A 23,751-nucleotide genomic window follows, 5' to 3' on the forward strand; every position below is an offset into this window, starting at 1 on the left:
CATGATCATCGTTTCTTAGTACATTTGCATTGATTTAGGAAAAGAACTAGCAAAACAACAGAAAAAGATATAGAATGTTAATATAGAGAAAAAAATAAAAATAATAATAATAATAAAAAAAGACACAAACAAACAAAAAACTATAGCTCAGATGCAGCTTCATTCAGTGTTTTAACATAATTACATTACAATTAGGTATTATTGTAGTGTCCATTTTTGAGTTTTTTTTAATCTAGTACTGAAAACCTTTTAAGGAGGATTCAGAAGAGACAGGCTCTTCCTGCTTTGGCTGGTGAGCCTCTCCTGTGGAGTTCGTCCAGACCTTTCATTGGAATCGTCAGTTTCACAGCCTGCCCTGCAGATTTTGGACTCTGTGTTCCTGCAGTCATGTGAGACACTTTTATAAATTTTATATTTGGGAGTGTTCCCTGTTGATTCTGTTTCTCTAGAAAACCCTATCTAATACATTGTTTATATGTTTTTATTTCACAATAGAAAATGTTAAAAAAGAAAAAAACGTAAAAAAGGGTTAAAAGTGAGGTAATGCTCTCCAGGCATATAAGATCCTGGAAAGTTGATTATTATAATGGGAAGACTTCAGGCTCTTTTATACTTGATGAATTAGTATAAAATTATTCATTAATTCTGTCATTTTAGCTATGGGTGTGTGAAAGTCTTCAAACCTTGAGATGATATTCTTGAGGGATTATTTGGTTTTCATGAAGTCCTGAGATGAAAAGTACCTTCATAAATGAATGTATATTCCAAGTATCACTTTCAGCTAGAGACAACTCACTATAATCCCTTATTTAAGAGTATGGGTAACAATATTCAGCCCAAAACCACCACATTCTACTTCTCCCTCCCATCTATCCTCCACTTTATTCCCAAGGTGCTCTTTCTTCAATATAAACCTAAGCCTCTTGAGTTACTACTGCTGATAACTAGATCCCTGTCATGGTCAGGTTCATGTGTCAACTTGGTCAGGTGGTGATACCTGTTTGTCTGGTTGGGCAAGTGCTGGCCTGCTTGTTGTTATGAGGACATTTCATAGAATTAAATCATGATCATGTCAGCTGCATCCACAGCTGATTCCATTTGTAATCAGCCAAAGGGGAGTGTCTTCTGCAATGAGTGATTCTTAATCTAATTACTGGAAGCCTTTTAAGGAGGATTCAGGAGACAATATCCCTTCCTGCTTTGGCCGGCCAGCCTCTCCTGTGGAGTTTGTCCAGACCCTCCATCGGAGTCAGCTTCACAGCCTGCCGAAAGGATTTTGGACTCTATGTTCCCATTGTTACAGGAGACTCTTTTATAAATTTTATATTTATGGATATTTCCTGTTGATTCTGTTTCTCTAGAGAACCCTAATACAACTTGGTACCAGAAGTGGTTCTTAAGAAATAGAATCTTAAAAAATGGGTTTTTATGATTGGTTTTCTACTCTGACTGGACTCAGAGGCACTAAGGACTCTGATTCCTATAATCAGAATGACAATGACAATCCATGGGGTGAGTTGGCAGAAGAGATAGTTAAAATATCACCATTCAATTCTTCTAATGCTTAGCTTGTACAAAGCCAGGCTCTGGGTGATAATGTTTTTGACATCTTTACAGAGTTTTATGGAAATAGAAGGTATAGAGGTGTTGGCTGGTTGTTGTTAGATACACTGGATATATTAATAACTGAAAGGGATGGGCTTAAGTCTTCAAATGAGAAGTTTACGTGTCGTCTGACAGATGTAAACACTTCTATGAGTGTCCTGGAGGAAAATCTTATTTTGTGTAGCCATAGACTTGAGATCTCCAAAAATCAGACTCAGAATCTTATTGTTATAGCAGCAACTTTACAGCATAAACTGAAATCTCAGTCTTGCATGGTATCTGCTGTTAAAGTGAGGGTATTGATGGGAAGGGAGTGGGACCCTGAAAAATAGGATGGCAACATATGGATTGATAATGATGTCGGGAGTGAGGTTGAAACCCTAGGTCATGCTGAGTTTTCTCTAGATAACCCTGTAATAGTCTGTCCTGAGGACATAGCCGCCCCACCTCCAGCCTGATTTGAGAAGTTGGCCACCCAACCTCCTCCTGAAGGGATTAACCCTAGAGTGATTAATCCTGATTCAGCAGATAAAACTGCAGGTGAATTCCCTGAAGCAAATGGCTTGTAAGATACTACTAATTCTTTTCATGACCCTCCCCCACCAACCCTCATTTTTTCGAGACCTATAACTAGACTACAGTCCCAACAGGCCCCTAAAAGTGAGGTGTAAAGTATCACACATGAGGAGGTATGTTATACTCTAAAAGAACTGTGCGAGTTTTCCAATTTATATAGACAGAAATCAGGGGAATATGTGTGGCCATGGATTTTAAGGGTATGGGATAACGGTGGGAGGAAAAGCTCCATCATCCCTGAAGAGCTCTGTAGTTGCACTTCTCTGTAGGTCAAATATTCCTGTGAGAACTGCTGTCACTGAGCTAGAATCCTTAAACATATGGGGATGACCGGATCCTAAGTTGGCAGAAGCAAAGTGGCAGCACTTAATCGCCAAAGACAGGGTGGACATGGCTATTATAATAGACAGCAAACTCAAAGCAGGAGTCAAAATAATATGACCCACAGAAATTTGTGGCATTGGCTAGTAAATTATGGGGTACCTAGAAGTACAATTGATGGGCAGTCTACTAAATTTTTGCTTGAGCTGTGTAAACAAAAGTGTTCTAGATCAAGTGAACAGAAGTCTAACTTGAATTACAAAAACACAGAGTCATGGCCCCTTAATCACTTTCCAGACTTGAGACAGTTTACAAACCCAGAGTCCCTTGAATGAAGGGGAGGCCAGATCCCTTTGGGGGAGGACCTGTTACACTCCCACAAGTTTATACTGTTGATCTTCCTCCAAGCCTTCCCCAAGGAGACCGATGGCCTTTTACCAGAGTAACTGTGCACTGGGGAAAAGGAAATGATTAGATATTTGGGGGATTATTAGACACTGGTTTAGAAGTGACATTAATTCCAGGGGACCCAAAATGTCACTCTGGTCCACCAGTCAGAGAGGGGGCTTATGGAAGCCAGGTGATCAATGGAGTTTTAGCTGAGATCCATCTCACAGTGGGTCTAGTGGGCCCCTGGGCCCATTCTGTTGTTATTTCCCGAGTTCTAGAATGCATAATTGGCATAGACATACTGAGCAACTGGCAGAATACCCACATTGGCTCTCTAACTCATGGAGTAAGGGCTCTTATGGTGGGAAAGGCTAAGTGGAAGCCACAAGAGCTGCCCTTACCTAGCAAAATAGTAAATCAGAAGCAATACCAGATTCCTGGAGGGATTGCAGAGATTACTGCCACTGTTAAGGACTTGAAGGATGCAGGGGTGGTGATTCCCACCACACCCCCGTTCAACTCTCCTATTTGGCCTGTGCAGAAAACAGATGGGTGTTGGAGGATGACAGTGGATTATTGTAAGCTCAATCAGGTGGTAACTCCAATTGCAGCTGCTGTTCCAGATGTGGTATCATTGCTTGAGCAAATCAATACATCCCCTGGTACCTGGTGTGCAGTAATTGATCTGGCAAACACTTTTTTCCCAATAGCTATTAGTAAGAACCATCAGAAACAGTTTACTTTCAGCTGGCAAGGTCAGCAATATACTTTCACTGTCCTACCTCAGGGGTATATAAACTCTCCAATCTTAGGTCATAATCTTGTCCACAGGGAACTGGATCATTTCTCCCTCCCACAAGACATCACTTTGGTCCATTATATTGATGATATCATGTTCATTGGACCTAGTGAGCAAGAAGTAGCAACTACTCTAGACATTGGTAAGACATGTGCATGTCAGAGGATGGGAGATAAATCCAACAAAAATACAGGGACCTTATATCTCAGTGAAATTTCTAGGTGTCCAGTGGTGTGGGGCATATTGAGATATCCCTTCTAAGGTGAAGGATAAGTTGCTGCATCTGGCCTCTCCTATGACCACAAAAGAGGCACAATGCTTAAGTGGTCTCTTTGGATTTTGGCAACAATATTCCTCATTTGGGTGTGCTACTCCAGCCCATTTATCAAGTGACCATAAAAGCTGCTAATTTTGAGTGGGGATCTGAACAACAGGAGGCTCTCTGACAGATCCAGGCTGCTGTATAAGCTGCTCTGCCACTTGTCCCATATGATCCAGCAGATCCAATGGTGCTGGAAGTGTCAGTAGCAAATAGAGATGCTGTTTGAAGCCTTTGGCAGGCCCCTATAGAAGAATCACAACACAGACCCTTAGTATTTTGGAGCAAAGCCTTACCATCTGCTGCAGATGGTTACTCTCCTATTTTTTTTTAAATTTATTTATTAATTAAAAAATTAAGAAACAAAATAAAACATCAACATACATAATCAGTAATTCACAATATCATCACTTAGTTGCATATTCATCATTTCTCAGAACATTTGCATTAATTCAGAAAAAGAAATAAAAAGACAATAGAAAAAGAAATAAAACAAACATAGGAAAGGAAAAGAAAAAAAGATTATACCTAGCATACCCCTTACCCCTCGCTTTCACTGATCACTAGCATTTCAAACTTAATTTATTTTAGCATTTGTTCCCCTATTATTTATTTTTATTCCATATGTTCTACTCCTTTGTTGACAAGGTGGATAAAAGGAGCATCATACACAAGGTTTTCACAATCACACAGTCACATTGTGACAGCTGTATCATTATTCAATCATCCTTGAGAAACATGGCTACTGGAACACAACTCTACATTTTCAGGCAGTTCCCTCCAGCCTCTCCATTACATCCTGAACAACAAGATGATATCTACTTGATGCATAAGAATAACCTCCAGGATAACCTCTGGACTCTGTTTGGAATCTCTCAGCCATTGACACTTTGTCTCATTTCCCTCTTCCCCCTTTTGGTCGAGAAGGTTTTCTCAATCCCTTGATGCTGAGTCTCAGCTCATTCCATGATCTCTGTCCCACGTTACCAGGAAGGTCCACACCCCTGGGAATCATGTCCCACGTAGACAGGGGTAGGGTGGTGAGACTACTCGTTGTGTTGGCTGGAGAGAGAGGCCACATCTGAGCAACAAAAGAGGCTCTCTTGGGGGTGACTCTTAGGCCTAAATTTTAAGTAGACTTGACCTATCCTTTGTGGGGTAAAGTTTCATATGAACAAACCCCAAGACTGGGGGGCTCAGCCTATAGCTTTGGTTGTCTGCACTGCTTGTGAGAATATCAAAAATTCAACTTGGGGAAGTTGAATTTCTCCCCGTTCTCACCATTCCCCGAAGGGAGCTTTGCAGATACTTTTCCACTCATTGATCGAATCACTCTGGGATTCATCGGGGCATCACTCTGGATAAACCAGCAAAATCTCATGTCCTACCAACTACTCTCCTTTTGAGAAACAGCTTTTGGCCTGCTACTGAGCCTTAGTAGAGACTGAATGCTTAACCATGGTCCATCAAGTTACCATGAGACCTGAGTTGCCTATCATGAGTTGGGTGTTATCTGACCCACCAAGCCATTAAGTTGGGTGTGCACGTAATATTTATGAGATAGGGCCAGAGCAGATCCTGAAGCACAGTAAGTTACATGAGGAAGTGGTCCAAATGCCCATGGTCTCCACTCCTGCCACATTACCTTCTCTTTCCCAGACCAGAGCTATGGCCTCTTGGGGAGTTCCTTACGGTGAATTGACTGAGGAAGAGAAAACTCAGGTCTGGTTTACAGATGGTTCAGCACAATATGTAGGTACTATCCAGAAGTGGACAGCTGCAGCACTACAACCCCTTTCTGGGGTGTCCTTGAAGGACAGTGGTGAGGGGAAATCCTCCCAGTGGGCAGAACTTCGAGCAGTGAACCTGGTTGTTCATTTTACTTGGAAAGAGAATTGGCCAGAAGTGCATCTGTATACTGACTCATGGGCTCTTGCTAATGGTTTGGCTGGATGGTCAGGAATTTGGAAAGACCATAATTGGAAAATTGGTGACAAAGAGGTCTGGGAAAGAGGTTTGTGGACAGGCCTTTCTGAGTGGGCTAAAAATATGAAGATATTTGTGTCCTATGTGAATGCACACCAGAGGGTGACTTCAGCAGAGGAAGGTTTTAATAATCAAGTGAATAAGATGACCCGTTCTGTGGATACCAGTCAGTCTTTTTCCCCAGCAACTCCTGTCATTGCCCAATGGACTCATGAACAAAGTAGTCATGGTTGTAGGGATGGAGGTTATGCATAGGCTCAGCAACATTGACTTCCACTCACCAAGGCTGAGCTGGCTATAGCCACTGCTGAGTGCCCAATCTGCCAGCAGCAGAGACCCACACTCAGCCCCCGAAATGGCACCTTTCCCTGAGGTGACCAGCTGGCTAAAACATGGTGGCAGGTTGATCACATTGGACCACTCCCTTCATGGAAGGGGCAGCAATTTGTTCTAACTGGAATAGACACATACTCTGGATATGGGTTTGCTTTCCCTGCATGTAATGCTTCTTCCAAAACTACCATCCATGGGCTTACAGAATGCCTTATCCATCATCATGGTATTCCACACAGCATTGCTTCTGATCAAGGAACACACTTCACAGAAAATGAAATGTGGGAATGGACACATGCTCATGGAATTCTCTGGTCTTACCATGTTCCCCATCATCCAGAAGCAGCTGGATTGACAGAACGGTGGAATGGCCTTTTGAAAACTCAATTATGCTACCAACTAGGTGGCAATACCTTGAAAGGCTGGGGTAATGTTCTCCAGGAAGCTGTATATGCTCTGAATCAGCATCCACTGTATGGTACTATTTCTCCCATAGCCAGGATCCATGGGTTCGGGAACCAAGGGGGTGGAAATGGAGTGGCACTACTCACTATTACCCCTAGTGATCCACTAGGAAATTTTTTTCTCCCTGTCCCTGTGACCCTGACCTCTGCTGGTCTACAACTTTTAGTTTCAAAAGGGGGAGTGCCTCCACCAGGAGAAACAACAATGATTCAATTGAAGTGGAATCTAAGACTGCCACCTGGTCACTTTGGGCTACTCATACCCCTGCATCAACAAGCCAAGAAGGGGATTACATTACTGTCTGGGGTGATTGACCCTGACTATCAGGGGGAAATAGGGCTGCAATTACACAATGGAGGTAAAGAAGAGTTTTCCTGAAATGTAGGAGATTCCCTAGCGTTTTTTAGTACTACCATGCACTGTGATTAAAATCAATGGAAAACTGCAAAAACCCAATCCAGGCAGGACTACCAATGGCTCTGAAACTTCAGGAATGGAGGTTTGGGTCACCCTACCAGGCAAAGAACCACAGCCAGCTGAAGTGCTTGCTGAGGCTAAAGGAACATGGAATGGGTATTGGGAGAAGGTAGTGAAAAACATGAACTACGACCACGTGATCAGTTACCGAAATGAGGACTGTAACACTATTTTGTTCATGTCCTACCATTTAAGTTGTAAGATATCAAGTTAAGAATGAATGTTACTCAAGGACTTGCATCCTATTCTGGGGAGATTTAATGTGTTTCCGGTTATATGCAGGACAATTGAGTATTGTTAGGTGAGGAAAAAAATGCGTCTGTTATTATCTTCTATTTTAAAATTAGGTATGGTTTATGGTGTTGAGTGTAGCTGCCAAGTTGACAAGGGGTGGGCTGTCATGGTCAGTGTGCTGGTTTGAAAGGACGTTTGGGCCCTAGAAAAGCTATATTTTAATCAAAATCCCATTTTTTAAAGGCAGAATAATCTCTATTCAATACTGTATGTTTGAAACTGTAATCAGATCATCTCCCTGAAGATGTAATTTAATCAAGAGTGGTTGTTAAGCTGGATTAGGTGATGACATGTCTCCACCAATTTGGGTGGGTCTTGATAAGTTTCTGGAGTCCTATCAAAGAGAAAACATTTTCTCTTTGATAGGAATGAAGGAGATTCGGAGAAAACAGAGAATGCTGCAGCACCACAAAGCAGAGAGTCCACAAGCTAGCGGCCTTTGGAGATGAAGAAGGAAAGTGCCTCCTTGGGATCTTCATGAAACAGGAAGCCAGGAGAGAAAGCTAGCAGATGACACCATGTTTGCCATGAGCCATTTCAGCTGAGAGAGAAGCCCTAACAATGTTTGCTATGTGCCTTCTCACTTAAGAGAGAAACCCTGAGCTTCATCGGCCTTCTTGAACCAAGGTATCTTTTCCTGGATGGATGCCTTTGATTGGACATTTCTATACACTTGTTTTAATTGGGACATTTCCTCGGCCTTAGAACTGTAAACTAGCAACTTATTAAATTCCCCTCTTTAAAAGCCATTCCGTTTCTGTTATATTGCATTCCAGCAGCTAGCAAACTAGAACAGTCAGGTTCATGTGTCAGCTTGGCCAGGTGGTGGTATTTGTTTGTCTGGTTGGGCAAGTGATGGCCTCTCTGTTGGCTATGAGGACATTTCATAGAATTAAATCATGATCATGTGGGCTGTATCCATAGCTGATTCCATTTGTAATCAGCCAAGGGGAGGGTCTTCTCTAATGAGTGATGCCTAATCTAATCACTGGAAGCCTTTTAAGGAGGATTCAGAACAGTCTTTCTTCCTGCTTCGGCCGGAAAGCCTCTACTGTGGAGTTCGTCCAGATCCTCCATCGAAGTCATAAGCTTGACAGCCTGCCCTATGTATTTTGGACTTTACGTTCCCATGGTTACATGAGACACTTTTATAAATTTTGTATTTATGGGTATTTCCTATTGATTCTGTTTCTCTAGAGAACGTTAACTAATACAACCCTTGAGGCCCCTGATTAGGGGACCATGCTTAGGCCACATCAACACCTACCTCCACACCAGCTCTGGCCCTCACCATGTGTCCTTTCCCTTTGCCCTTTGCCTTCTGTTCCTTCTCTCCTTTTCCATGGCACCCACCAATCCTTGTCAGAGTCTTTGTTAAACTTCACTTACCCAAGACCCTGCAGACAGAGGCCATGGCCCAAGTCCAGAAATTGACTGGATCACACCTGTAACTAAATCAGGTGCATGTCTCTCCCACTAGGTAGAGATCCTTGTTGTGTTCCCATAGCTAAGCAGGAGCTGCATATACACAGCAGATCTAACCAACCTCGGGCCAATCAGGAAGATGATGCTCATAGAAACGAGGCTTTCAGATCTGGATAAGAGAAACCTTTATCCATCACTATTCCAGACCAACAAGGTGACCTATGCGAAGAATCTGACCCCATGCTCTTTGCGAAGGAAAATGTTGTTTGCTCATTATGATTCACAGCACATCTCCTCTTCTGTCCTTACTAACTTCAAATGACAGCTGAAGCTCAAGGTTGATTACAGTCTGCCCAAAATGTCGGGGAAAGAGGGCTTTAACGCCACTGCCCCATTAAAACAGCCAAACATACATACGGTTTTTCCTTGTCTAAGAGGTAGCGGCTGTGACAGCGCCCACCTTCTAGTCAGCTTCCTTCTCAGCATGAAAAGCCTGTAGAACCGCCACAGCTTCATCTACCTGGGAGAAATCATCTGCTGGTCAGGGACGTCTGAGGAGGGCCCTGGGCCCTCCGTGGTGTCCAGGTCCAGGTGCTGACCAGAGCTAACCATGGAGATGATCTCTAGGCTTCTCCTGGTGCTGACCACTTTCCTAAATACCCACAGAAACAGCTCCCAGATCACAGACTTGGCACAACGAAGTGATAATGGAGCCGCCGACCCTTCTCTCTGCCGGCCATTCACCCTCCTGAGCTGGGCTAGCTAAATCTCTATTGCCTGAGCACCAGCTCACCTTGGAGCAGAGGGACTCGGGAGACTCTAGCATGTGTAGTAGCTCTGAGATCTCCAGCAGCATCCCTGTAATCTGTCCAGCCAGGTTTGAATGCTTTATTTGGATGAGTTGGAACAAATGTTGTCCTGAAGAAAAGATATTTCATAAAAAGTCAGGTCACGTCACAGGAAAGAAGGGGCACTGGTCTACTGGGCAGTACCACGTTTTGGCCGTCACTGTGCAAGCTCATGGGTCACTCACCTAGCATCTGATTCAGTTCTTTCAGGGGTGCTGCCAGCAGCATGGAGGTGGTCAGGGTTTCCTGGCCCTCCCTGCATGTGGACCACAGGCTACGGGGCCTGGGAACCAGGAGAGGGAACAAGTTGGCAACAAAAGAGGACACCCTTCACAGTGGTCAAGGTTGGGACAACCCAACCATTTATAATATCCAAATGCCCATTCACAGTGTCAGGGGGGTGGCAAAGAGATAACAGCTCCTGGCCAAATTCCATCACTATATAGTTTCCTGTATATTCATATAAATAATGAAATGAAATCCATTTAGAAAGGGGAGGTAAAATGGACCCACACAGAGCACATCTACTTTATGGAGGCGTACGGCTAGGCAGCATTTCCAGAGAACTTTATCTCGTTTAATCCACTCAAACTTTTAAATGTAGTGGTTATCACCTCCTTTCATTCATGAGGCCCACTGGGGAAATTTACTCACAATAGCATAATAACCTAGTATCCAATTTGTTTATTGAATAATGAAATCTATGGCAACTATCGTTGGCAGTAAAGTTTTTGTTTTTATTCCCTGAAGGCCACATTATCCCCTTTGGAGCAATTTCCAGAATTTCTGGGCCTAAGGATACGAATATCAAAACAGTTCAAACTAAAGAAACAAAAAAACAAAAAGAAAATAAAAGAAAAAAACAGTTCAAACTATTAGATTGCCTCTACCTTAAGATGCTCCAGAAACATTAGCATATGATATCATTAATTATCTCAAGCCTCGAAGCAGGCCCTGAAGGCAACAGAAATGATTCATATGTTTTCACATGACATTAAGCTTTGGAAATCCTGTCTTCGAAGGGCCTTAGGTGGGTGAAGTCAGGAAGAAATTAGAAAGCATTGATTTCCCGGGTACATTTCCAAAGGGAGCAGTTAGACATCATAGTCACACTTAGCACAATTTATATTTGTGTTTACTTTTTAAATCCCCTCTCTCCTACTAGAGAAATGGTGTTTTGAGAGCAGAGTCCATGTCAGTTTGTTTATCTCTGTAATCCTAGCACTTTGGACAATTCCTTGACATTTAGTAGATTTTCAATACCTGATTGAAGCAAAAAAAAAAAGCTTTCAAATAAAATGGGAATGGAAAAATCTATTCTTAGCACATCAGATGGCTGGGCTTTCCCTGCAGAGGCTGAGTCATGGGCTATGTGCCATGGACGTAGGCAGATCTGTACAGAACCACAGCCCAAGGAGGAGCAGTGAGTGGGGTAGCACAAGAGCCACACAGCTGTAGGAACCCCATAAGAAGGGAACACATCAAATTAAATCTCATTACTCTGGGCAACCACAGCCTTCAGGACTCCTTTGATTCTTAACTGGATGAGTGTTTGGACGTTGGAGACTGTTTTAGGCACCAGAAGCTAAAATATTTCATCTACCAACCAGAGGCACTCTTTACCGGTAGCAGTAGCAGCAGACAAGCAAGTACCCCAGGACCTAGAGTTGGTGGCTTCTTTTCCTGACTTACGTTATGTATGATAAATACAGCATCTCTTACCTGACCAAGGATGAATCTCATCTCTACCCCTGTCCTCAGCCAGCCCCACCTCCTCCCCATGCAATAACTCCCTGCGATAACTCCCTGCTTTGGCTGCGGTAACTTTGAGTGCTGTCTGCCCCATGTGTATCTTGTTGTGAGAAAAGAACACATACCAAAATGTTTTCCCACACTATTTGTACACAAGCCTTTGGCACCTAGCCACCTTTGTCTCCCAGCCATATATAACTTGTAGGGTGGTGGCCATAGGTGCGGGCATACTCTAATGAACTTCTTGCCAGTTTCACTGTCTGTTGTAAGGTAGCTGCATCTCTCTATATGTAAGTTCCCCTAATAAATGTTTAAGGATTGATCACTGCTGTAGTGTGCTAGCTGCTGGAATGCAACACACCAGAGATGGATTGGCTTCCAATAAAAGGGGATTTATTTAGTTAATGTATAGTTCTTCAGAGGAAAGGCAGCTAACTTTCGACTGAGGTTCTTTCTTACATGGAAGGTACGAGGCGATCTCTGCTGGCCTTCTCTCCAGGCCTCTGGGTTCCAACATCTTTCCCCGGGGTGATTCCTTTCTGCATATCCAAAGGTCTGGACTGAGCTGTTTGTGCTGTGTTATGTTGAGCTCTCTCATTTAAGCACCAGCCAATTAAATCAAACGTTATTCATTACAGCAGGTGCGCCTCTTAGCCGACTGCAGATGTAATGAGCAACACATGAGGTTCACGTACATTGGCTTATGTCCACAGCAACAGAATTAGGCAAGTTCATCTGGCCAAGTTGACAACTGAATTTAACTACCACAATCAGCCTTGCATTCAGAGCCTGTTTCTTCAGAATCTCAACAGTCCCCATCGTAGAGTGGTTTGAGGCAGTCCCAGCTGGGTCTCACTCTATTTCTTTTGGTGCAAACTCTACTGCTGGTTCCCTGGGGACTCAGCATGTTATCACCTCAAAGTACTGAATTCCCCACTGCCATGATATCAAGCAAGACTCCTTGCTCTAGTCTCCTAGATGTGGCAGCTTCCATATTCTAAGAAAGTGGCTCTAAAACTTTAGTATGCATTAGAATTATCCGAAGGACTTGTTAAAATACAGATTGCTTGGCCCCTCTCCCAGAGTTGCTGATTTAGTGGGTTTTGGGTGGAGCCAAGGACGTTCATCTCTAAGAAGTTCCCAGGTGGTGTTGAAGCTACTGGTCTTGGAACCACACTTTGAAAACCATTGTTTTCCAAGAAAAGGGCCAGTAGAAGCAGTCCATTCTGGGTGCAAGCGATAAGGAGGTGTATTGTCTGAAGACAAAAACAGTAAGAAAGGACAGGCCATGGTGGCTCAGCAGGCAGAGTTCTCACTTGTCATGACAGAGACCTGGGTTCATTCCCAGTGCCTGCCCATGCAAAAAAAAAAAAAAAAAAAAAAAAAAAAGAACAATAAGAAAACTGCTGCAATAACATATTTTTTTTTTGGGGGGGGGGTGCATGGTCCAGGAAGTGAACCCGGGTCTTCCTCATGGCAGGTGAGAGTTCTCCCACTGAACTACCCTTGCACCCCACCTACCAATTAAGTGTTAACTCCCCATTCCCATCCTTCACCCCTGCCCATGGCAAACTATATTCTAATTCCTGACTCTATGAGTTTGAATACCCTAATTATTTCATGTAAATGAGATCATATAACATTTGTCCATTTGTCTGCCTTATTCACTCTAGATGACATCTTTAAGGTTCATCCGTGTTGTCGCAGCTATCAGAACTTCATCCCTTTTTATGGCTGAATACTATTCCTTTGTTATGTATATACCACTTTTGTTTATCCATTCATCCATTACTGGACACTTGGATTGCTTCCACCTTTTGGCAGTTGGGAAGAATGCTGCTATGAACATCAGTGCGTGGACATAGTTTTGTGTCCGATCCCTGTGTGACTACGAATGTCTGCATTTAAACAGTAGATTCAAGGTGTATGTGATTTTCCTTCTCTATCTTTTTTCTGCAGTGATGTTTTAGATGAAGCTAATAAGACAAAATATTTGCAATTATGTGGAATCAGCCTTGTACAATAAAACATTAAGCTTTAAAATTGTTCCTTGAAAAGAACATCCAGAAATAGTGTAATGAAGAGTTCAAAACCCCCACCAAAACAAAACAAAGAGCAATAAAACTGGACAAAATTATAAAAAACAATCATGGCAAAATCATCAAAAACAATCAGCAATGTTTTAGGAATCCAATTTCTCACATTCAATTCTGTTTTAAAAACGAATTAGTTTCCAGGGCGGGCCACCGTCGCTCAGCAGGCAGAGTTCTTGCCTGCCATGCCAGGGACCCGGGTTTGATTCCCAGTGCCTGCCCACGCAAAAAAAAAAAAAAACGAAAAACTAATTAGTGTCCAACTTTAAAACCTATCAGCACATTGCACATTTAGATACAGATTCTGATTTCTCTTGAAAAAAATCATAAAATCTGGCAACACTACAGTCCTACATTTCTATACAGTGACAACCACTTACGTTACCTGCCTGGCTCCCACGGCAGCTGGGTTTGAGATCCCCTGTCTGGTGTACCACAGAAAGCAGTGTCCCTCTTCTGGGACCTGAGGGAGGCCAGAGTTGCAAGGAAAAGAAGTCAGCAGGACTGGATGCCACAGGCTATCAAAGGCCAATGTTCATGGCTTAGAGAGCAGAGGGTTGAGGAGGTTGGGAAGTGAGGATGGGGTTTGGGGGTGGGGGGTAATGGATGACTCCTTCAAGAAGCATGGCTGAGAAGCAAGGGAGAAATGGGCCTCAGCCTGTCTCTCCTGAATTGCTCCTGGCTCTGCCATCAGGGGCCACAGAGGATAGGTCTGTGCTCTCTTTCTAGGGGGCCCAGCAGAGACATGGAGGCAGGGTTAGGAATTCTGCCCCAGGTTTTGAAGGACCTCCAGCCACCCCTTCCTGGTCATAGGTGCCTTTCTCTCTCTGTCTCTACACACACACACACACACACAAACACACACACACTCCACTGTTTGCTTTTAACAGACACCATGGCCCCACTGCATCTTCCTGCTCTGCAAAGGTCAGGTCCCAAATATACTTTTTGAAATACAGAAAATTACAGAATGTAATTATAACCAACACCCATGCATTCATCACCTGGAATGATCAATGTTAACATTTTGCCTCATACATCTTTTAGAAATATGAAAGAAATAGAAAGTGACAAATGAAGTAGAAATCCCTTTTGCTCCACTCCCCCGTCCCATTCCTCTCCTTCTGTCCCCAGAAGCATTCACCATCAGGAAGAAGTGATTTTAAATTTCTGTGTCACCATGCTCAACATGAAATCTGTCTTTGAGTGTTTAAAAAAGATCAGCATAAAGGCTTTCATTTTAGAGGTATCCTTCTGCAACTTGCTTTATTCACTCAAACTTATTTTTTCGAGATATTTATGTTGATGCATGTAAATGCTGATCATTCATTTGTTTCTGATTTCTTACTGATTAATATTATTGTTGTTTCCAATTTTTTTTAAACTATGTTGCAGTGAGCAGACTGGAGCATGTCTCCTGTACATATGTGGGAAAGTCTCTCCTAAAAGCAGAATTCATAGGGAATCTCATTTCCATCTTTACTGGAAATCATCAGATTGTTCCAAAATAGTTAACATTCCCGTCATTCCCCACATCCTCAGCCACACTTAATATTAGCAGACTTTTATTTTTACCGAATTTATGAATATGCTATTTTAATGTGCATTTGCCTTGTTGTACTTTGATTCCTGAGTTTAGTGATATGGAACAGCTCTTCATACATTTATTGGCTGCGATGGTTTAAAAAACAAAACAGCTTTATTGAGATATAATTCACATACCATACAATTCACCCATTTATAGTGTACGGTTTGGTGGTTTTTAACATACTGGCAGTGTTGTGCAATCATCACCTCAATTTTATTTCAGAACACTTTTGTTCCCCCTAAAAAGAAACCTGTTTGGGTTTGTTAAATGCTTCCAAAATGCAATATACTAGAAATGGAATAGCTTTTTAAAAGGAAATTTATTTAGTTACAAGTTTACAGTTCTAAGGCCTGTAAAATGGGACATAAAAATGTCCAAACTAAAGTATCCAGAGAAAGATACCTTGGCTCAAGAAAAGTCGATGTCTGTTACATGGGAAGGCACATAGCTGGCGTCTGCTGATCCTTGTTCCCAGTTCCATTGCTTCCAGCTTCTGATGCCAGTGGTTTCCTCTCTAAGTGTCTGTCGGCCTTCAATGAACTCCTCTGGGACAAAACTCTTGGTTCTGGCTTGCTTAGCATCTCACAGGAGGGCACATGGCAATGTCTGCTGGGCTTTGCATCTCCAAACATCCGTGCCTAAGCATCTGCTCTCTCTGTTGGCATTCCAAGCATCTTCAAATGTCTGTGTCTCTGTTGAATCTGAAGCAACTGTGTTTTTTCCAAAGGAAAACACTTTTAAAAGGCTCCAGTAGACTAATCAAGACCCACCTTGAATGAGCTGTGTCACATCACCATCTAATCAAAAGTCCACACTCACAATTGGGTGTGTCTTATCTCCGTGGAATTAATCTAATCAAAAGGTCACACCCACAGTTGAGTGGGTCAATCTCCATGGAAAAACTCTAATCAAAGGTTTCCACCCTACAGTATTGAATCAGGATTAAAGGATATGGCTTTTCTGGGGTACACAACACTTTCAAACTAGCACAAAACCATTAGTAGTCAATCTCCATTCCTTACCTACTTCCCCACAGCCCTTCAACCCTAAGCAACCACTAATCCATTTTCTGCCTCTATAAATTTGCCCATTCTGGACACTTCATATAAATGGAATCATATAATATGTGCACTTGTATGATTGGCTTCTTTCACTTAGCATAATGCTTTCACGGTAAGCATGTATCAGTCCTTAATAGGTGTATAGGTGTACCATATTTCTTTTATCCACTTATTTAGTTGGTGGATATTTGGGTTGCTCCCAGTTTTGGGCTATTATGAACAATGCTGCTATGACCATTCACATATGAATTTTTGTAAACATGTACGTTTATTTCTCTTCGGACATTTACCTAGGAGTGGAATTGCTGGCTCATATGATAACTCTATGTATAAACTTTAAGAACTGCTGCTCTGTTTTCCGAAGTAAATGGACCATTTTACATTGCCACCAGCAATGTAAGAGAGTTCTAATTTCTCACATCCTTGCCAAGACTTGTCAGTCTGTCTTTTTTATTTTAGCCATTCTAGCATCCTAGGGGATGTGACATAGTATCTCCTTATAGTCTTGATTTGCGTTTCTCTGCTAACTATTGATTTGATCATGGATACGGTGCTTTCTCATTGTGAGATCTGCTTGTACATATCATTAGGCATGCTTTTTCTTATTGGGTTATTTGTTTTTCTAATGCTATTATGTAGAGATTTTCCAGATGAAGAGCCATTTTTTCCTATTCTCTTTATTGGTGTAGTCCAATTCCCCCACTCCATTGTGTAGGATTGTGCCCTTTCTGCTGTATATCAAGTTTTCAGTATGTTTGGTCTTTATCTAGGCTCTCTATTCCTTGCAATTGATCTGCATAAATTCTATCCTATTTAATTTCTATAGTTTAATAATAAATCTTTATATCACTCTCTTTTTCTTGTTCAGAATTAACGTGGCTACTCTTGGACTTTAACTTTTTCATATGAATTTTAGAATCCATTTATCTAGTTCCACAAAACATCCTGATGAGTTTTCATTGCAATGAATTGAATTTTTAGGTTTATCTGTTCTTGACTGTCATAGGAATGCTTCCAAACATTCATCCCAAGCATAAAGTTTAGGCTTTTCATGGATGCCCTTTAACATGGATATCCTTTTCATGGATACCCTTTAACATGGATATCCTTTTCATGGATACCCTTGAAGTCTTTTCTATTCCTAGTTTACTGAGCATTTTTATTATGAATCTGCGCTTAATTTTGTTGAATGATTTTTCTGCACTTTCCTGTATCAGTTAGTTGACAAATCACAGTGATAGATTTCCTAATGTTAAATTATTCTTCTGGGAGGAAAAGAATAATTAACATCAGGTCTGGACTGACATGGGCCTGCCTGATTCTTGGTCTCCCACAATATTGTTTCCTTGGAAACAGCAGAGTTAAGTGTGGGTTGTTGTGTCTGCCTCCTAGTTTATGTGTGGTTGCACATGGGTTTGGAGTTGTGAGCCGGCATATAGGCCTGTGCTTACATGAAAAATATTGGTGGGAAACAGTGGTTGCGACTTCTTTGAGTCAAGGTGACCCCCACACACCTTGGCTCTTTTGTGGTAGCTGTACCTGTCCCATGCATATGTGGCAAAAGAACCTGTGCACTTGGGTAGCTGCTGAGCCTCCCAGTGAGATGAAGATGCGGTATCTGCCATATGCCCTGCCTTGAATTCTAAATTAAAATTGATTTTATTTTATATTTTATTTTATAATTTTTGAAAGTATGTTCAGAATTGAATTTTGACTAAATTTTATTTTCTCATACTGTTCCTGACTGGGTTTGGCATCATTTATATAGGTTATAATCCTTATCCACAATTCCAAAGTTCAAAAAGTTCTGAAAACTTTTGGCTGCAAAAACTGATCTAAACTAATGTGAAAGTATTTGTAGTTTTTCTTTGTCCCACTTAGTATTCTTTGATGCCGAAATATTTTAAAATTTTACTATGGAGAGTTAGTCCAGACCATGCAGGGGTGGGGGTGGGGGGGTAGTTATATTATATGCAACATACTCATTGCATTATTTTTCTAACCCCCTCAAGTCCCCTGAGGTTTACAATAAAGGATTGTGGTTCTGCTTTGGTCTCATAAAATAAATTGGGCAGATTTCCCTTATTTTTAATTTTTAAATAGTTTGTTAACATGTGGGAAACGTGTTTGTGAATCTGTCTGGGCCTCCTGTCGCGTGTGTCTGTGTGTTGCTGTGGTTGTGACTTTTTTTTTTTTTTTTTTTTTTTTTTTGCCATCGGCAGTCTCCAGGAGTCAAAACCGGATCTCCAGCTCAGCAGGTGAGAACTCTTGCCACTGAGCCACCATTGCACCGCCCTGTGGTTGTGATTTTGCTGTCGTTTTTGGTGCTGGTGGTGGTGAGTAACCTGCTCATCTGGGAATCAATTCACTGATGCCATTCTGGCCAGCAGGAACATAAATGGGGCCAAACTTTCCTGGTTCCTTTTGCAGCAGCCTGATATTGGCCTGATATTGGAATTCAAAGACCAGTTTGTTGGTGGTTTAAATTGCAGGAACAACTGCTTTTTTTTTTTTTTCTTTGCATGGGCAGGCACTGGGAATCGAACCCGGGTCTCCGCCATGGCAGGTGAGGACCCTGCCTGCTGAGTCACTGTGGCCCAGCCAACAACTGTTTTTTGACTGGATAGTTCGGGAAGGAAAAGGTTTCTAAAGATACTAAGCAGTTATGGAGTCAGTATTTAATTTTACCTCTAGAGGGCAATCGTGGACCATAAATTGATGCCTTTTTTTAAAATTGCTAATTGGATAAAGCTGAGTACCCTTTTAGGCATTCATTATTTTTCCCATTTACAGATGAGGAAACTGAGCTTCAGTAACTTGCTTAGTTTATATAAACTGTAAGAATCAAATTACAAATTGGGGATTTTAACGTAGAACTATTTATCACTGAAGTTCATGTTTGTAACACTATAATCTCAATCTGAGATATTGCTCTCCCCTGTTCTCTCTCTCATTCTCTTTCTTTCTTTCTTTCTCATAGAAATAATAGAGAAAAGTAGTTAAATACACTGACTCTTTTTTTTTTCAGGCATACCTATAGGTAAGTTAAGCTTCTCCGCTATATACGCAACTTCACAAGAGCGAACTTCAAGAACAACATAAATGCAGTGACTCTGAAGACAGCTTGCTTGACCAGGAAGGCTTGGCATCTATGGGTGCCTGCAGGGTGGAATGATGCCAGGAAATTGATTTCCATGAAAAGTAAGTTACCTTCCATACCTACGAAATCTGGTCACTTACCAGCTACATGACCAAAAGGACAGTTGGCTTAATTGCTCTGTTGCTCAGGTTCCTCATCTGGGATAATGAAGGAAATTTTTGCTGAGCTTTGAACATATGCAAATGAACTTGCCTACTGCAGGACCCTGAGTTGAATGGGTGATAAATTGCAAAATAGCAATCAGTCAGGGCCCCAGGAGAAGGAACCAAAGGAACTGCTTCTTGGAGAACCAGTCAGAATCAGCAGAAAAACAGCTTGGTCATTAATTCATTGTCTGTACCTTGACTATACTATTTGGACTCAATCTAATGGATTTATTGGATCAATAGAGTTCTTAAAAACCACAAATGGAATTAGGGTTCAACTCCATTACAACCAAATAATTCTGAATACAAGTAGACTTGTTTAAACGAACAGAGTACCTCTCATGAAACGTGACTTTTACCTTTATAAGCCCACTCTTGTCTTTGGACTGGGAGTCAGTCTTCACAGGGTTTGTTCTCCCTTGTATATACCTACCTGAGTCAATCCTCAATATTTAGTTAACTGTCTTGAGTTACTCTTTGATATTTAATCTGAAGGCAACATCCCTCATGGGCTAACTTTCATGTTGGATCAGATTTTCCTGGCCTCATCTGGCAGTAAATTCAGTTTAACATTCACTATCACTGTTTATTTTTTCTTTTATAGGAGATAGTAGTCCCTATATCAAAAGATTATTATGATGAGAAATGAGGTGATATATAAAGGACACTGTTTTAGCCTGCCAAATCTGCCAGAATACAGCACACCAAAGATGGATCGGCTTTTAATAAAAGGAAATTTATTTAGTTAAAAACATATTGTTCTTCAGAGGAAAGGCAGCTAACTTTCAACTGAGGTTCTTTCTTACATGGGAAGGCACAGGGCGATCTCTGCTGGCCTTCTCTCCAGGCCTCTGGCTTCCAACAACTTTCCCGGGGTGATTCCTTTCTGCATCTCCAAAGGCCTGGGTTGAGCTGCGAGTACTGAGATGAGGTATGCTGAGCTACTTGGGCTTTGCTACGTTGAGCTCTCTCATTTAAGCACCAGCCAATTAAACCAATCATTCGTTGCAGCAGGCACTCCTCCTAGCCGACTGTGGATGTAATTAGCGACAGAAGAGCTTCACATGTCATTGGCTCATGTCCACAGCAACAGAACTAGGCACCTTCACCTGGCCAAGTTGGCACCTGAACCTAACTTCCGTAGGCACTTAGCACAAAGCCTGAGATAGTATGTGTTCTGTGGTTGGTTGAAATTGTATGTACCCAGAAAAATATGCTCCAATCCAATGGAGCCATTGCTGTATCCCAGGTTGAAGCATCCCTTTCATGTGAATCAAGGCTTCCAAATAAGCAGAGCTTAACGTTTTGGGAATGAGAAGCAGAAAATCTTCAAGGGAATTATTGGGTGTAATAAGGAGCCATTTCCATTTTGAATAATTGATTCCAAGACCCATAGAAGAGACAATACTTATATTGATCACCAATTCTAACATATATGCATCTTATAAGGTAGAGCACTGTTCTTTTAGGGCATTGTTTCTGAACTGACACCATAACAGTCTTCAGTAGGTCACTACACCATTCTACTAGGCCAGCTTCTTCTGGATGATGGAGATATATACATATAAAAAACGAACAAACAATGAACAGTGAATTCCATGAGCCTTCTTTTGCTGTCAGACCAATTTCTAGATATGAATCAATGTTGGGCAAAATATCGTGATGGTGAATAAGGCTTCTATAAGTCATGGACGGTGTTACGTGCAGTGAAGGCAAATTCACTAGAATACATTTATTTCAGTGTGAACATATGTCTGCCTCCTCCATAGTGCAAAGTGTCTAATGCAAACAACCTGCAACCAGGTGACTGTCCCTCTCCCCAAGGAAAGGTACCCTGTCGAGGCTCAGCCTTGGTGAAGTAAAGTTCATGTTGTTGAGTTGATGTATAGATTCTTGCCTACCAGCATAGTCATTTTGCACATTGTACATCTGTACTGTGATGGCTGGAATAAAATCTGACTGACATCAGTATAATGTATCATTTTTTTCCACCTGATTAATGAGAGCCTTCCCTGCAGTGGATGCTTTTTGGCAAGCACTCACATGACTAGCAAATGTCTTTATATTCATTATCCATTCTGAGAAGTTAATCCACACATCTCTTCTTCAGAGCATTCTCTTGCTCTGGTGCCCATTTAAAACTTTCAGACTTAAGAGTTACTCAGTGTTCTGGTTTGATGCTGTATGTGCCAAAAAAAAAAAAAAGTTCTTAAATTCAATACATTCCTGTGGGTGTGAACCCATTATAAGTAGGATCTTTTGATGAGGTTACTTCAGCTAAAATGTGTTCTGCTTCTATAAAGATGGGTCTTAATCTTATTACTGAAATCCTTTATAAAAGAATGAAGCTCAGACAGAAAGAGAAAGCCACAGAAGCAAGAAGCCAAAATCAATAAAACCTGGAAGAAAAGGGAGAGACCAACAGATACAACCATGTGCATTACCATGTGACAGAGGAGCCACGGATTGCTGACAGCCAAGGTCTTCCAGGAGAAAACATTGCCTTGATAATGCCTTGATTTGGACTTTTCCTAGCCTCTAACTGTGAGTGAATAAATCACCATTGTTTAACCTGACTCATTTCACGGTATTTGCTTTGAGCAGCCTAGGAAACTAAAACACTCAGTAAATGTGTCAAAGTACCAACTTTTGTATGTGTTGCCTTCAAAATAAAAAAAGGTCCACAACGGCTATGTTTCTTTTTTAGTGTAGGTTGTTAAGGTATAGTAACTAGTTTTAATCTTGAAGGGAATATCCTGACATGTTATAGACCATTAAACTGCCAGAAATTTCATGAAGCTATCAGACTCCTAAATTTTCAAAGGGTTTAGCTCTACCCTCTGGTTCACATATATAAACCTTACTGTGGTAGTTAGATTCAGTCGTCAGCTTGGCCAGGTGAAGGCACCTAGTTCTGTTGTTGTGGACATGAGCCAATGGTACCTGAACCTCATCTGTTCCTGATTACATCTGCAGTTGGCTAGGAGGCATGCCTGCTGCAATGAATGACGTTTGATTAATTGGCTGGTACTTAAATGAGAGAGCACAACGTAGCACAACCCAGCAGCTTGGCATACCTCATCTCAGCACTCGCAGCTCAGCCCAGGCCTTTGAAGGTGCAGAAAGAAACAACCCCGGGGAAAGTTGTTGGAACCCAGAGACCTGGAGAGAAGGCCAGCAGAGACCATCCTGTGCCTTCCCACGTAAGAAAGAACCTCAGTGGAAAGTTAGCTGCCTTTCTTCTGAAGAACTAACAAAATAAATCCCCTTTTATTAAAAGCCAATCTGTCTCTGGTGCGTTGCATTCCAGCAGCTAGCAAACTAGAACACTTACCAAGGCATCTAAAGTACTTGCTACTTTCCACTCAATAGGTTCAGTCAGTGTATTTTTGTAGTGGTGTGGTGGGAATATCAACACAATCAAGATCTCTGTAGATTATATTATGAAAGAACTCAGGAGAGGTGATGTAGTGCTGAGAAAAGACTGTGAAGATGCACTGATGGCCCTGACAAGTAAAATCAAACTGCTTCTATTCATCCTTGAAAAGGATGCTATGGATCCTTTCCAAAGCTATGGAAGCAAAAAGCATTTTCCAGCTTGATAGCTTTGCAGTAATCCACCGTTATTCTCCAAGATCCATCAGTCTTCTGCACAGGTACGTTAAATAGAGATGTGATAGGTATCTCCACCCATGCTTCATTCAAGTCTTTGGTGGTGGTATTAACTCTGCAACTCCCCCAAGGTATGTAATTTTGCTTTGTTTTACAGTCCTGGTAGGGAGAAGAAGTCCCAGAGTCTCCCACTTGGCCCTTCCTACTAACATAGCCCTTACTCCAACGGGCCAGAGAGCCAATATGGGGAATCTTCCAGTTTCCAAGTATGGTCCCATAGTGAATGTCCATATGTTTCCAATATATTTCATTCCCAGGGATATTGTGATCAATTTACCATTGCCAAATATTCCAGTGGGTCCAAACATTCTTATCACCACTTCTTTCTGCTGCTCATTGCAATGAATACTCACTTTGTCTTTTGTGATTATGTCATGCAACTTGGTTTATGCTACCTCAGCAGTCTGTAAGTCTCACTGAAAATAAGGATCCCGTTTCTTA

At 41.7% G+C, this 23,751-nt stretch overlaps 1 long non-coding RNA gene across 1 annotated transcript; it reads left to right on the top strand.

Annotated features, from left to right (window-relative positions):
• Positions 1–150: 150 nt before the first annotated feature.
• Positions 151–22,815, top strand: LOC143674445 (uncharacterized). Its single transcript, XR_013171058.1, has 4 exons — positions 151–389; positions 13,264–13,514; positions 18,555–18,668; positions 19,361–22,815. It is a non-coding gene; the product is annotated as an uncharacterized LOC143674445 (long non-coding RNA).
• Positions 22,816–23,751: the final 936 nt, after the last annotated feature.

This window comes from Tamandua tetradactyla, chromosome 2 (genome assembly GCF_023851605.1).
Source record: "Tamandua tetradactyla isolate mTamTet1 chromosome 2, mTamTet1.pri, whole genome shotgun sequence".
Lineage (NCBI taxonomy): Eukaryota > Metazoa > Chordata > Mammalia > Pilosa > Myrmecophagidae > Tamandua > Tamandua tetradactyla.